Source organism: Patella vulgata, chromosome 9 (genome assembly GCF_932274485.2).
Source record: "Patella vulgata chromosome 9, xgPatVulg1.2, whole genome shotgun sequence".
Taxonomy (NCBI): Eukaryota; Metazoa; Mollusca; class Gastropoda; family Patellidae; genus Patella; species Patella vulgata.
Genome location: NC_065887.2, coordinates 7703104 through 7720450, shown reverse-complemented (window position 1 = coordinate 7720450; position 17347 = coordinate 7703104). Strand labels below are relative to the sequence as shown.

At 36.5% G+C, this 17347-nt stretch overlaps 1 protein-coding gene across 2 annotated transcripts in view; it reads right to left on the bottom strand.

Moving 5' to 3' along the window:
* LOC126831694 (uncharacterized) overlaps positions 1-17347 on the bottom strand; it is a 38054-nt gene that overhangs the window by 4278 nt on the left and 16429 nt on the right. The window contains exon 1 of one of the 2 annotated variants that reach the window (XM_050562353.2): positions 1098-1618. The exons of the other annotated variant lie outside the window; for it this stretch is intronic. The gene's annotated coding sequence lies outside the window, so the exon portion shown is untranslated. Of the gene's footprint in view, positions 1-1097; positions 1619-17347 lie in introns of those variants that run through there. 2 annotated transcript variants of the gene reach the window in all.

The window sequence follows — 17347 nt, the reverse complement described above, 5'->3', positions numbered from 1 at the left end:
CTCAACTAGAATGTGAACACTGTCACGTTTCTTTGACAGTTAAACACATATTGATTGAGTGCAAGCATCTCAAGTGCATTATATCGAATGTGCATTCATAAATGTTTGACGCAATATAGCCCGGTTGGAGCTGACGTGCCAGTAAACAACATTTCATTCATTCATTCATTGCCGAATCGTTTTAGCCATGTCTGTAGACTAGAACGTCCCGACGGGATTATGACTATAACCAATAAAAGCGCGCTTTAACCTAATTACATTATAAAAATAAATTACTGATTGACCAATTTATGCACAGTGTGAATTAATGGCATGGTGGTACGATTTAGTAGCTGCCGTAGAAAACGACAAGCCAAACAAAACAACCGTAGGTTTGAAGGTCGTCAGTAAACCGGTTGGGGTCCAGGAAGCGCTGTAAGCCCCTAATTGGGGATCCAGGGGGCGAAGCGCCTAGAAATTTTTGCGATAGCGATTTTGAAATATAATAAAATGGGTTTCAACATCCTACATGTCTGTGGACCAAATGGTTAATGAAGACGAGCACACGTCACAAAGAGTGCTATAAGTTAAATTTGACCCAGCACAACTGTGAACGGTTCTATTACGTCCACATCAACATCCGGGACCTTGGTTTAGCGTGCTTTAAATCACTTGACAGTGTCACTAGACAGGCCTCCCGTTCACCACTGAACCGGAAACCAGACTGCAAAAATTCCAAGGAACCTTCTCGGCCATCACGAGGATGGAACACCGGAGTTCTCGGCCATCAAGAGTATGGAACACCGGAGTGGTTAATAAGAAAATTTTGAAGTTTTTTTCACATTTTGCTCTCTTTTACGCCTTTCTATAGTCAAAGCAATTTTGAAGCTGTTTTTGAGTTAGCGGGTCTCCGTAGCAGCAGTCATTTCATCAGTAGTGTGGAAGGCGTCGATATTCTATTTGGTTTATTTATCACAAGGCGTCGATATTCTATTTGGTTTATTTATCACAAGGGAAACAGACAATGCCTAATTGTTATTGACGATAGAATAATATATATTTGGTACCTTATCAAGTTGGGGGTTGTCAATGGGAAATATAATCTAAGCAATAATTACCTGGTTGGAATATACACCAAACATCAATAAGCCCAACTCTTCTGTAACGATAACATACTACAATCTGAAATCAGTGGGCTGATCAATTACACATATACCCGTATTGACAATTCATACTAACCAGGATGTGACAAACCACAGGAAGTTGCGTCATCTCGTGATATGCATCATATAATGTTACAATAAGAACTATTCATATTTATTGACGAGTTACTGACAAAATTTCATAGATTAAAGCTAAAACTTCCTTTTAATATCGAAACCACGCCACTTGACTCAATATAAAGCGCTCATGTTAGACCATTCCTTCAGAGAGAGAGAGAGAGAGAGAGAGAGAGAGAAATGGGGTTTAACGTCCACTCGACACAAACTAGGTCATTTCGGGAATAACATATGATTTTAAGTTTATTTCAATAATTCGCTTGCGCGTAGGGGTCTTTAGCAGTGGGAGGAAACCGGAGGACCCGGAGAAAATCCACGAGGTTGGACAGGCGATCCTACTCCTTGTCACGTACAACCGGGGAATCGAAACCACCCCAGTTGACTCAATGACAGACTTTATGGTACGGCGTGCACATGCTAACCATTCAACCCCCCCCCCCCCATTTTTTTTCTTTCAAGTTCCTTACTTTGCCCATCATAAAAATATATCTGCCTTCTTAAGAAAAGCCTCCCCCCTCCCTATAGTCAAAAACCGGCCCGGGCTCCCGTGTCAGAGCGGCCCCTTTTACTGACTGGGTCCGGGGGCTCTCCCCCTGGAAAATTTTGAAAAATGAACCCCAAATATATCTGATTATAATCTCTGTCAAATAATATATCTCATAAATCGATTAATTTAGGCCAAAACTCCGACCTGCAAGTAATTTACAACCATCAACCTGTGAAATTATCATATCGTCATATGATTATTAACGTATTATCATTGTATCGTCAAGTGTCGAGGGAATTTAACTGGTTAAAAATGGGACTAGTTAGGAAAATTTTGACCATTGATTAACCAGTTAGGAATATTGAATAAGTAGGAATATTTTCATTGAAAAATGTTCCATTTTTGTTGCCCGGAGCGCTAGTTGAAGGCCACGAGACACATTGAATTTTGGATTTGTTGTTCCAGGTAAATTATTTTACCTTGACTCCGAACTTGAACATTTGACACACTACATATTGATTAATAAACATAGCATTAGTTCAGATAATGAATATTCGAGTATAATTAAGGCCACACAAATTTAATTATGACAATTGCGTTACCCTCGACATTTTTGTCAGGAGCGGCGGGCTGAAATAAAAATAAAAATAAAATTTGATCTTGGACGCAAAATATAGTTACCACGACATGGATTTTGGTACCCACATCAAGTTACTTATATTGTAACGCAATTTGAGACCATTCTCGACATCCCAATTCTGTAATTTCATCTCTAAAAATAACGAATTAATAAAAATGTCAAGGAATGTTTAACACCAGCCTCAGTAAATCGTCTCGAACTCATATTCAGCCAGCAGACCAGCTATCGTCAAATTTTGCTGAGGCCTTAAAATTGAATTAGTTTGGGGGAGTTACGAACCATCGGCAGACGTTTCTGGGGTATCCCCACAAACAGGATGCAGGTTACTTAATAATTAGTAAATTTGCGGGCGAATCCGATGAAATTTTCGGATGAAATTCGGAATCCCCATTGTAGGATTCCGAATTCCGGCCCACACCCAGCACACCCGGCCCATAAAGACTATTATACCAGCCCATTCCAGACTCCAGTGATGGCGTGGCGGCCCGTCAAAGCCACCGGCCACATACAACATGATCATCATCGCTCCATAATCGGTCCAATACCCCCCCCCCCCATATAATGTTCAGCAGAAAAGGGTTTTTAAGACGAATTGGACAAAATTATTTTTTCATTTTTTGTCCGACCGGCCATTCGGGCGATCGCACCCGATAGTCCAATCCGCCCCTGGGTGAATGACGGGTATAATTGTGTAAGCATCTCTTATAAATATTATTGAAATTTATATCATTCTATCAGGGATTCAGATTCTGAAAAAAAACTGCAGGCCTATTGTACACGCAACACATTTATAGAAAATTGACAATCCGTGGATGAGATTTGACTTGTAAATACTGAAAATATATTGTGCAGTACGGTGTTCAAGTAGACTAAAGTCACCCCCAAAAAATCTGATCTTATAAAATCCAAACTGTGCTAATTTATTACATACAGACAGATTTTTAAAGTTGTTGTATATTGTATTGTATATATCGGTAATGTTTTTATATTATGTAAGTCTAGCTGAGACATAAAATTGTTAGATGTTGTCTTTATCACACACTTTTGACAGATAAAATATTCCAGTTGGCGGAAAAAAAATATGAACATTTTTTTATATAAAGATTATCATCCTTTTGGCGGAAAAAAAATTGAAAGCCAGTGTGAGCCCCGTTTTCAACAAACATTTATCAATAAACCCTCCCAGTAGACGGGGAATATATGGGGCTTTACTATACGTGTGGTATTATGAATAACTTAACTCTACGAAGCCAAGAAGTGAACTTTATATCTAAAATAATTTCTTAAATCTCAACTATTATTTCCGCAAAGGTTGGGCATTTTGATTGTTAACTTCCGGCGAATTGCGTATGGGGAAATATTATTTTCCTCCTAACGGAAACGTAGACTAGTTACACTTTATCATCCTTGAAGATAAGAAATATTCTAGTCAAAACTGATTTAGTATAAATTGTTAAGTTTCCTATATGACTATACAAGGGTATATATAGAACTAACAATACACTCAGAAAGCATGCGTTACCAAGGTGACGGCTAGTAATTTCCCGCGCTTTCGTTTATACTCTAAAGAAAACTTATACACTTATGCTGTTTAGTTAAATATATACACACATAATACTACCATATGTTAGTTTACATAATGAGCTATATATTAACAGAAATGCCGTTTGAAGTATTATTTTTACAGAAAATTGCAAATTTACTGTCAAATTGTGGTCACATCGGTTATTCCCTTATGACCACATATCGAATTTTGTGCAAAATATTGACTGTTCTGTCAGTCACTTTAGCCCATTTTAGAGAAATAGGTTATTCGAAATCTGAATGCACCGAACTGACTAATAAAGACAGGCATATGCCATACATTGAGTTGTGTGGGGCATTTTGCTTGGACGGTGTCATGCCACCTACTCTTCCATTGTAAGGAGCAGCACAGTAGCACATTAAACCGCATTTCATTTAATTTCTTTATCATCTGCGATATCACCTCGGTGGAAGCGGACGTAGAATACAACTAACTCACACAATTTCTTTACATTATCGAATGTTGTGTTACGTGCTCGGCTGAAAGTTCCGCAAAACTTTCTGTGTTCGCCAGGATCGAACCTAGGACTAATTAGCCAAGCGGGGACAAACACATGTTACCTTGGCAAATTACATAATATATAATTCTACAATAGTTGTGAGGTATTAATACATAAACTCTGTCAAAATACACAATATTCTTTTGTATTAAATGTTATTGTACAAATTTATGTAAATTAACATCATGATAATTTACATGTACTCCATTTACAGATACGTAATTTTACCTTGGATGTATAATAGCTAGAGCTAAAGATACATTACAGACTGAAATAACATGCAATGTTAAAATACAGTTATAACGATGGCAATATTTCTGCCAGTTAAAAAAGGGTAAAAATACAATTTAACAGTGTGTCGCCCCTCTGTCTACCAACAAAAACAGTTTTCGCGAGTAAAACGTGCTCCGCGATGCCGATAGTCTAAATTACATAATAAAAATCAGATTCACTCGAGCCGTAGTTTATTAGTACCTGGAGTACAATAATAAAGCTATTTCATACAATCGTAAACAATGGGAATATTGCCCAAACTTTAAATCGTATCCTGAGTTAGTACACTTTAAATCGTATCATGAGTTAGTACACTCTAAATCGTATCATGAGTTAGTACACTCTAAATCGTATCATGTACAGATTCACATTGACGTGTTACTCCCTCCTTTACAGCAATTATGGGGATTGACTCTGGAGCTGGAGCTGGTGTATATTGTTGTGAGCTCCACCTCGATTATCGGGGCTTTATTTAAATGGGCTCTAATTTCTCTTTCGCAAGTCTAGAAACCAATTTCCATTGCTTAATTCACTGCCCCTCTCCATCCACAACTCCACCTAGTAGTATACACACAAAACTTGTGATACTTTGCAGCACCTGAAGTCAGCGGCAACATCCGAATCTGCACACAGGACTAGCTTTTCACCACCCTTTCCCTAAACTTCCTAATGCACAAGCTCTCTAGTGGTCCACTTATTCGGCTACGACATTATTTGCGGACAAAGATATCAGTGTGTTTGCGGCAGTTAGAATCCTCATGAATCGCTTTGTAAGAGACCCTTTTGCCAATTCCAAACAATCTGGGTGTGTCACGCCCAGCTAACTCTTTCACAAACGGAAGATGTCGTGTGACCGCCCCGGTCAAGTGATCCCCGATCGAATTTGATGTTCCAAAAATTAAGTTTTGTATGAGACCTAAAAACCATGTTGCCTATCTTTGGCTTTGCATGACGCAACAGTAGAACCCAAGAGGTCAGTGTCCTCTGCAATCACATGGGTGCTACCTGACTGAGCACGTCTGATTCTTCTCTAGGTAAAGAGCAAGCCGGCATCCCAACCGTCTTCAATATTGTAAACCGCGGTGCTGTTGACCCTGCTAGTTTTCCATCTAATCCCCTGGAGCTGTAAAATGGGTAGCCTTACTGGTTGTTTCACGTCACCCAAGTATCCACTGACTTATGAAATTCCCTTCCAAATAGAGCAACACTACAAAAGTCATATATCATTGTTCAAGTCAGCACGAAAGTTGTTCGTTTTAGATGTTCATATTTTTTTTCCGCCAACTGAAATATTTTATCTGCCAAAAATGTGTGATAAAAAAGACATCTAACAATTTTATGGTTCAGCTAGACATACATATTATAAAACAATTACCTATATATACAATACAATATACAACAACTTTAAAAATCTGTCTTTACATAATAGATAAGAAAGGTTTGGATTTCATAAGATCAGATTTTATTTTTGGTAAATAAATGCTATTTGAACACAGTACTGCAAAATATATTGTCAGTGTTTACACGTCAAATCTCATCCACGGATTGCCAATTTTCTCTAAATTTATGTGTTGGGTGTACAATGGGCCTATTGTTATTTTCAGCTACCGTAAAGGTATCAGAATCTGTTAAAATTGTCCTCGTAGGCCTGCTGCAACATTGTGTACATTATAATCTCACTTACTGAATGCTTAAAGCTGGCAAGTCTATAACTCAATATCATCCACAGTCTTAGACATTGCAAACATAACTTATTGGTCAATTTAAATCAGCACTGATGTTGTAATCTTACCCTGAAAAGTTGGGCTTCTAATATCCGATATATTTTTTTCTTTTTTTTTTTTATATTGTTGAAATATCTACATGTACAAATCAGTGTTACACTTTCATGTTTCCATATATATATGGGGGGGGGGGGCGGGCGGGAAGCCGAATGGTTAGCACGCGCGCGCTGTATCATACGGTCTGTCATTGAGTAAACTGGCGGGGTTTCGATTCCCCGGTTGTACGTGACAAGGAGTAGGGTCGCCTGTCCAACCTCGTGGGTTTTCTCCGGGTCCTCCGGTTTCATCCCACTGCTACAGACCCCTACACGCAAGCGAATTATTGAAATAAAATTGAACCATGTGTTAGTCCCGAAATGACCTAGTTTGTGTCGAGTGGACGTTAAACCCAATTTCTCTCTCTCTCTCTCTCTCTATATATATATATATAGAGAGAGAGAGAGAGAGAGAGAGAGTACCCAACGACTCAGCAAATTTATAGACATCATCTTAAAACCATTATGTTCTCGCGTTAAAAGCTTTCTTCGCGATGATACAGATTTTCTACATCAACTACCTGCACAGGTAGAACCTGGTAGTACACTTATTAGCTTTGATGTAGTTAATTTATATAACAATATATGCAAAGATCTGGGACTAAAAGCTGTCGAATATTGGCTAAATAACCACGCAGACCTCATACCAGACCGGTTTTCAAATTCATTTATCCTCGGTGCATTAGATCTTGTGATATGAAATAACATATTTTTCTTCAATGGCCTACACTATACACAAATCAAGGGAGTCGCTATGGGTACGAAAGTTGGCCCTACCTATGCTACTTTAACTTTAGGTTATCTTGAGGAAATATGGTATGAGAGGGTGACAACAACGTTTGGCAATGAATTCGGTGATTTAATTAAGACTTCATGGAAACGGTTCTTAGATGATTGTTCTTTGATACTCAGCGTATCTCAAGAAATCATCTCAGAGCTTCATAAAATGTTAAATAGTTTAGATGACAGTATTCAGTTTACAATTGAGCAGAGTCAATCCACATTAAATTGAGTCTGGACCAAAGCGTTTTAAGACAACCTAAAGTTCCTGTAGACTCTGATAAAAGGAACGTTGCTTTAGTTACTACATTCAATCCGTCCCAGGAAAATGGGAAGTCTATCATTGAAAATTACATCCATATCCTTAAAAATAGCCAAACGATGGATAAAATATTGAGAAAAACAAATATAATCAACCTTCCAATCTAGCTTGGATTATAACATCTTCTAAATACGATTCAGTCGCTTCAATTCCAGTAGTTTCGAAATGTGGTAATTCAAAGTGTAAAACCTGTGACATTATTATTGAGGGATCATCAATAAAAATTAATGATGATAATACATTTTATATCAAACAGGCAATGAATTGCCAATCGAACTATGTAATTTACCTTATAGCGTGTCCGGGATGCAAGGGAAGGTATATAGGAAAGACCCAAATGATGCTTAGATTGAGAATGAACCTCCATCGACAGCACATACTTCAACCAAAATACAGGATGATCCCGCTCAGTGAGCATCTTGAAGGATGTGGTGGGGGTAAATTTAGTGTCTTTCCTTTATATAGACTTAATAGCAAAAACAACGACCTCTTGGAGGCAAAAGAAAGCTATTTTATTGAGAAGTACCACCCGAAACTTAATTCTAAAAAAGAGAATAATTAAATCAAATTAAATTAAATAAAGACCGTGGTGGGATTGAATATTTATAGTTTGTAGGCTAAGAAATTACTACCCTTGACTGTATAATAATGTAACTATGACATTGTGACGTCATAGACTATTGTTAATCGAATTGGGAAATGCTAATTGTAGGTCGGTTGGGGAGGTTCGGGTGTTTCCGGATACCAAAATGGCCGCTTTATATAAATGAGAATTTTGGGGAATATTAGGACTAACCCTAACCTTAATCCTTTTTAGAAGACTGAACTTGGATCCAATTTACCTTTTACCTCTCTTAAAAGGGTTAGGGTTAGGTTCGGGTTAGTTCTCCCCAAAATACTCATTTATATAAGGCGGCCATTTTGGACTCCGGAAATACCCGAACCTCCCCACCCGGCCTACAATTAGCATCTCCCATTTGATTTATTGTTTAATAAATGCCTGAAGAGCCGCTATCGCGGTGAAAACGTTAGCATTAAAATGTAGCTTTATTTTGCCATCTTTAATTTCAATTATATATATATATATATATATATATATATATATATATATATTATGTTGACGCGAAACGTTACATTTTCCTGTTTCAAAGAAATATTAGTTAGTCATGGTTCAATAATAGATCATATACAGTGAATATAAGCTGAAAAAGAAGTCAATCAATTAACTAAACATCCGTCTATTTAAGACACAATGAAATTATCGTAATGTTCACGATGTAATACTAGACATTATATAAATTAGAGAAGATATATCTCTAATCCTCTCATATGAACTGTAGGCAAGCCCTATATTATTAAGTTAATATTTTCAATTAAAGGACCTCATTTTTGTTGGAATTTTTTATTTTGTTATTTTTCTGGAAAAGAAACTTTTGAGTTTTGTAATATTCTTTAATATTTATTAAGAGAACTTTGAATGATGGTCTTGAATCATTTTTAGTACATCTATATAGATAATATTTTGTTATTAAAATAACATGATTCAATAGGATGGATGCATTAGGGTTTCCTAATAAAACGTTAGTGTTCTAGTGTTTCTGGTAATTGTTCACAAAATAAACATAGATTATTTTCTGTTATTTTGATTTTGAACAAAAAATGTTTTGGTGGTTAGAATTCTGTTTACAATTTTGAATTGGAATTCTATAAGTTTCATAAAAATTTTCTTCCAAGTTTCATCTTTAATCTCATGACCAATATCTATTTTCCATTTGACTTTCTTTTTTTTTTATTATATTCAATTTTTGATTCAAATAGCTTTTGAAAAACTGAACAGCCTACTTTTTAGCCTTTGTTAAAGTCTCAAGAATTAAAGGTTTTATCGGTCCTATCCAGTGGCGGTGATTGGAGGGGCAAAGCTGGGGCAAAGTCCAAGGTTAAGGGGGCAAAGGCACGAGCTTCAAAATGGGTAGGGGGCGAGTCCATTATCCATTGGGGACCTCGCCAAGAAAATTTTGAAAAATAGAATGTCGGAAATGCTCTACAACATGCAAGTTTATGACTGAGTGGGGATGTGGGATTTAATCACCATAGGGTATTGATTACCGAAACGTATCACAAATACTTTTTTTTATTTTCTAAAATTATTGGGGGGGGGGGGCAAACAGAGGGCAGACCAGATTAATGGGGGTGGGGGGGATTTGGCTCCGCCACTGGTCCTATCATTTTTGGTTCTGACAGTTCTATCTTTTTCTTCCATGATTTTGGTATTGATGTCATTACCCAATAATAGTCCAGGAATGTACCTTTAATTTTATAAATATCTTTCAATTCTTGACATTTATTAAACTTTACTTCTGGGGATATCAAATCTGAAATTAAACTTACACCATTATTATGCCAATTTTGAATATGGTCAAGTTTCATATTATAGTTATACTGATTTTAGTATTATTGGGGGATCACGTGGCTAAGTGGGTAAGACGCTAGCTCGCTAGCCTGGAGGTCGGGTGTTGATCCCTGCATTGGCCGAGAAGTTCATCCAGATTTTCCGGCGTGGTTCTCCCTTGTCAGTGATGCAGGACGGAGGGGCTGACAAGGAAAGCTGTCTAGTCGTTCGGATGGGACGAAAAACCGAGGTCCCGTGTACACATTGGCGTGCACGTAAAAGATCCCTTGGCAGTTTGAATTCGATATAAGAGTAGGCCGTAGTGCCGCTGTCCGGGCAAAATTTCCCTCATAGCACACTGTATGGCGTATGCCCGTCTTCATTAGCCCAGGTTAGGAGCAGAACAGTAGGACGTTAAACCCCATTTCACTTTCATTTCATTTAGTATTATTGTCATAGAGTAAACCTTTCAGGAAATCATGGTAAGCCCAAATGACGTCTTTCCAGAATGGATTATCTTTTGCTAAAGCCAATTCTGCCATATATTTGGGATCTACCATCAGGATATCCCCGATACTTCCAAAATATTGGTCTGGGAATAGTGTCCAAGAACTATTCTGGCTCCACCAACTCCTTATCCAGCTTAGTTTGAGACATTTAGTAAAAATTGTTATGTTTGTCATTTTTAGGCCACCTATATCATATGCCTGGAACATTTGACCTCTTTTAATTTTATCATTGCTTTTACCCCAAATAAATTTAAACATTAATCTTTCAATTTCTTTGTAGTATTTATCTGTAGGATTGGGCAATGACATTAGAGCATTCCTGATTTTTTGGGGATTTGGGCCTCTAACATCGTATCAAATATCAGTCTTGTGTTTTCACCTATAAATCGCCCTGAAATAAAGAACTGATTTCAGAACTGATTTCAATCTGTTTGCTATACATGCTGAGAACAGCTTATGAGGGAAGCTAAGTAAAGAAATGGGTCTCCATATTTTAATATGATTTCTTGCTTTACCAGGTTTCGGTAAACATGTAATTACTCCCCTTTTTTGTGTTATAGAGAGACTGCCACTTTGGAGGGCATAGTTCCCTGCCCTTAGCAGAAATTTTCCAATATATTTCCAAATTTTAAAAAAAAAATTCAATACTATATCCGTCTAAGCCGTCAGCGCCGTCAGAATTTCATCTTGTGTAATTTTACCTTCGAGACTTTTTTTTTTCTAAGTCTGTTAGTTTTCTGAATGAGCAGTCATTTAATAGTTCGGATAGATTTTTATTATCTTTAGTCATATTTTTTTGTTCATATAGATTTTGATAGAAATTATTTACTTCATTTAAAATTTTAGCCTGATCTTTGATTGTCTGACCATCCTTTGTTTCTAATTCTAAAATACTTTTGTTTGTAAAGTTTCGTTTTTCAAGATTCGCAAAATAGTTTGATCATTTTTCTGCTTCTTCATACCATTTTGCACGTGATCTTATCATAACACCTGTCATTTTCTCATTCCTGATATTAACTAATTTTGCATTCAGTACCTCAAATTCTTCGAATAGTTTCTGGCTGTTTGGATTTTCTTCTATTAGACTTTCTGTTAAATTTATTTTTTCTTCAATTTCTTTTTCTTGTTTAATTCTGTCTTTTTTCTTATACGGTGCGTACGCAATTATTTTTGCTCCTAAGTGTAGTAGTAGCATCTAAAAAAAAAAAACAGTTGGTCATCAATTGTTAGTTCTATTTCATCCTGACAGTTTTTAACGTATTCTCTGTCATAGACTAACGCAGCATATTTTTGTTTTATTTCATACATCTCAGCTTTTATCATGTTAACGAATTTGAAATCATACAGCAATGATGAGTTAAGAGTACCCTCTTCCACGTTTGTTAGAAGATAGATTTACCGAAACACTTATTATTGAATGATCAGTGCGATAACCTGAGTCTATCTTTGGATCAGAGATAACATTCATAAAATTTTCTGACACGAGATAAAAATCCAGTCCCGCTCTTTTTATTGGGTTGGATTTTGCCCATGTATAAGTTCGTTTATTTTCATTAGAACATCTCCATAAAAAATGTTTTTGTAAAACAACCTTTTGTAAAACAACTTTTTTTTGTGAGAAAAGTGTCATAATTGTGCTTTATCCTTTATCGTCAAATGGTGCGACAGGATGGACACTCAAAGCGCGAGATAATGATATATGTGATATCAAAATTAATGCTTTGCATCAATAATTAAATTGAATCACAATGTCATCGTATTAATTCATAATAAAAATTGACGTCAAACAGGATGTTGGATTTCTCTGTTTAAAAAGCTCAATGTGTATGTATATACGCCAAAATGACAACAGAGACCATTTATTTCTCAAAAAATTTCAAGCCGAGGGGGTGGGGGGGGGAGGTAGATACATTTTCTCAGGAACCTGGCAAACCCCCTCCTGCAAAAATTCCTGGATCCGCCCCTGTAGGTCTAATTCATCACACAGTTTCAAGACTTTTAGTCTTGCTTTAGGATTTTTTTACATGTTTATAATTAAATGTGTCCTTTTTGCGGGTTTAATGTTAAGTTCCAGTCACCACATATGATCATGTTTTCACACTGAAAATTTTGTAATTTGGTTTGAATATTTTGATAAAAGTTTGGATTATCTTCATTTGGACCATAAATATTAGCTAGAATAAAACGTTTTTGGCTAACTTCTATATCAATTATTATGTATCTTTACATATCTTATTTAGTTTGTATTCAAAATTATTATTGAATAATATTGTCACCCCCACCCCCTTGCTGCGGTTTTTTAACCACATATTAGAGTTTTGAATCCCCATTCTGCTTCAATAATTGGTTCTTTCTTGTCATCAAAGTGTACGTCTTGTAAGCAGATAATATTTGTCTGTTTCTGTTTTAAGTATTGGAAGACGTCTCGCCTTTTTTGCTTATCACCAAGGCCCCTACAGTTCATTGAGAGTATTTTTAGATTGCTATCCATTATCAAAGGACCAAATTATTAGTTCCGTTATTCTTTCATGTTTAATTTTTATAGTATATAAATTAACAATATATGAAACATGAACATTGTACAATAATTCTGTAAATAATTTCAACATTTTATATGTAAATACAAAAATCGTCATAAACCTTTTTGGAGTTCGAAAACAAAAAGATTTGGGTACGATGTAAACTTCCTTCCGGGCTAGTCTGAATCCAAATACTTCGAAAAAGTCTCAAAGTCTTTTTATACTGCCGCCTTTTTGGGAAACTTGAAATATATTTTCGTTTTATAGGCCTACACAACTTCTTTGAAAATATTTACAGTTCCTCATACCTTTTACATTCTGTGGGGTAGTTATCTCCCCTGTTTTCTATATCTAAACTCCATAAAAGATAACTTCAAACGATCTACAAAATAAACAGTGGTTTGCAGTTACTTTTTCTTTAAGTTTCACTATAAAAAATTGAGAGTGTCCTCTATTTTATTTTCACATCTGCTAGGCAGTGAGCTTCTACTGGACCTATTGATGGCATTCATGTAATTTACTATTCTAGGGACTGATTTAAAGTCATGCAGAGTAACCGATATCTACACCTTCGGGAGCATGAGGATATTGACCGCTGTGACAGATGTCATTGCTGCAATTGTCTGAATTTGGTCATGCTAATTTATTTTGGTAGTCTAGGCGCCATAGGTTGTTGAATTTCCAGTCTACACTTTGCACATTTACTCTAATTTAGCACTTGACCATTAGGCCTACATACATAGCTTATCAGATTTAGAGAAGTTAGTGGTATTTGCACAGGAAATTACATGTAAATCACAAGCCTAGAAGATAAAACTACTGACATACAGGTAATCAAAGTTCTACCCCCTTAATATCATAAAGAGTAAATTCCAGAATAATTTTTTACTATTGGTTCTCAAGTGTAGAATATTTCCTAGGAATATACACAGAACAGGGAATGTTTCAGAAGAATGAAAGGGTAAATTTCAGAATAATTCTTTGGTTGTCAAGTGCAGAAGAGTTCTAGCATAGGCGTACGGGGAAATTTTTGACTGGGGGGGGGGGGGTGCGGTGGTGGTTGGTGCCCAAAAAATGTAGTTAGGTTCTTAGTATCTTACATAATAATAATAATAATAACTTTATTTTCTTATAAAACTACAAACAACTAACTGCATCAATAGCTTTACGGCAAGCGAAATTAAATGTTCTTCCTAGAGGAAAGACGTCTTTACTGCTCAAAGACTAAACTAAACGGAAATGGTTCCAAGAAATGAAATGAAATGAAATGGGGTTTAACGTCCTACTGCTCTGCTCCTAACCTGGGCTAATGAAGACGGGCATACGCCATACAGTGTGCTATGAGGGAAATTTTGCCCGGGCAGCGGCACTATCGCCTACTCTTATATCGAACTCCAACTGCCAAGGGATCTTTTACGTGCATTCCAATGTATACACGGGACCTCGGTTTTTCGTTCATCCGAAGGACTAGACAGCTGTCCTTGTCAGGCCCTCCGTCCTGCATCACTGACAAGGGGGAACCACGCCGGAAAATCTGGATGAACTTTCTCGGCCAATGCAGGGATCGAACACCCGACCTCCAGGCTAGCGAGCCAGCGCCTTACCCACTTAGCCACGTGGTCCCCATGGTTCCAAGAGCTTCAGACCTTCCCACAGAGTCAATGGTTAAAAAATAGACAATATGGTGGATGCTATCTGAATGACGGGTAATGGCAACTACAATTTAATATTATTAATACAAAATATATAGGTTCATGTACCAAGCCTGTAGGATGGAAACGAAGTGTGCAGATTCTTTTAGTAAACTAACGGACCGAGAATCCGACTATATTTCCGATCCGAATGCTGCTAAGGGTGTCTGTGTTTTTTTTTACAAAATCGCGTATGAATAAATATGCATTTTAAGTGATTCTGAGGAGTTTTTACCAAATAAAAAAAAGTTCAATTTTTCATTTGAAGGCCCATGACAGGTACTACAATATCTCTTTTGGGATGAATAAGTTCTTAATTTCTAAATCATCAATAAAAGAGAACTAAATTTTATTTACTTGTAATATACACAACTAAAAACAGTTGTTTATGTAACTGTAACTCGTGGCTTACTGTACTCCTAACAATAGAGGGTTCGAGTCTTAAGATTTCAATTAAATTGCCTAACTATAGACACTCTGAATTTAAATTCGCTGTTAAATAGTACACATTCAAGAACACAATATTTTTTGATACAATTTTTACAAAGTACAATTGTGTGCCCAAATTTTCCAAGCATTTGGTGCCCAAAATGCCCCCCCCCCCCAGCTCGTACGCCTGCTATGGCTGAGGTATGCACAACACAGGGAATGTTTCAGAGTAATGAAATGGTAACATCTAATCATTTTGAGTGCTCTCCACTTGCTTATATATAGTCTGTTGGTGAAATGAAATGAAATGAAATGGGGTTTAACGTCCTACTGTTCTGCTCCTAACCTGGGCTAATGAAGACGGGCATACGCCATACCTAGTGTGCTATGAGGGAAATTTTGCCCGGACAGCGGCACTACAGCCTACTCTTATATCGAATTCCAACTGTCAAGGGATCTTTTACGTGCACGCCAATGTGTACACGGGACCTCGGTTTTTCGTCCCATCCGAACGACTAGACAGCTTTCCTTGTCAGCCCCTCCGTCCTGCATCACTGACAAGGGAGAACCACGCCGGAAAAACCGGATGAACTTTCTCGGCCAATGCAGGGATCGAACACCCGACCTCCAGGCTAGCGAGCTAGCGATCTAGCGTCTTACGTGATCCCCTAGTCTGTTGGTAGGCAAGGATCTAAAACATATATATGAATATTCAAGTTTATAATCACTTACTGATGTAATTTTCTTGGGTTTTTTTTCTAAAACAGTGCTGATTAAGAACCAATATAAGTTCTCTGTCTGTTTAACTATATCGGCATATATGTTCAATACTTTATGACTTTAGTTCTACTACATGTACAAAACAGAAAACATAATATCTAGTGCATTTACATTATTTATCAGATCCTGCAATGTTGAGCTTACTCTGGATCAATCTACACAGATAAGCAGACAAACATCAAAAGTCTTAGTGTCTTACTCTTTGTGTACCTTTCAATAGTGTGTCTGTCTACTATAAAAAAAATTGAACATTTTGCTTTGAAGGGTCAAGTAGGGAAAATAACTTATTTTACTAATTGTATCTGGATACTTAAACAGTACAATTAAAAGCTATTTTTGCAAATTACTACTGGTACTTGCAGTTTACAATGTGTGTATCTACAGTACATTAATTTTAAATGTAGGTAATGTGACTCAGATTGTGACAGGGGGCTCAATGTCAAAATCATTTTTGATCTGTGCAATCTATTGTTTTGGGCAGTTGTTAATGTAACTGTTGGTTTGCGTTGGAGTAAGTAAGAGTAGTAACGAAACATTATAAGGAGTACAAAATTTGGTGTATACCATTTGTTTGTCAGTTCAATACATAAGTTTCACACAAGTATCAAATTTTATTCTAGGTAGAAGAGTTTTTGTTTGAGGCTGTTTTATGTATCGTCCATCTATCTTCTTTTGTTTTCCTAGTTTCTAAAATCATTTGTGTTCCACTATCTCTGATTCGTGTTTTCAAGTAGTTTTCTTTTCTCAATTTATAGGCTATATTAGCAAGTCTTGAGCGTTCCTTTTTCATAATCACAGGTAGGTCAGAAAGTATCCGGAAACCACTTTGCAGTATATGTGGATGAATTTAACTATAATTTTGTTTGTAAAATAACAGAATTATAATTATATATGGGGTATACAAATTCTGCTTCATAGAGCTCATCAAACCGTATATCTAACAGTTACCAGGCAATGCAGTGTTCATAGTTAATTGTATTATTTTTTGTATTATTTAATTGTATTATTTTTTGTATTATTTAATTGTATTATTTTTTGTATTATTTACTTTTTCAGTGGTGGGGTACCCGATATATATGTAGGCCCCCAAATTGTTATTCATCCGAATTGAGAGGTTTTTTTTTACTAAAAACACATAACCCACAATCCTACAGAAATAATGCATTGCCATGGATCTGACTAGAATTCAAATGGAAAATACAAAGAAAATCCACAATTTCCATAGTTTAACACCCACTTCACCAAAACTAGGTCATTTCATAACTAACCTATAGTGTAAGGGTTCTTTTAGCTGTGGGAGGAAACCAGGGGACTTTATATCTCTCAAGAGCTTGGACAGGCAAATCTTCTCATTGTCATGTGCAAG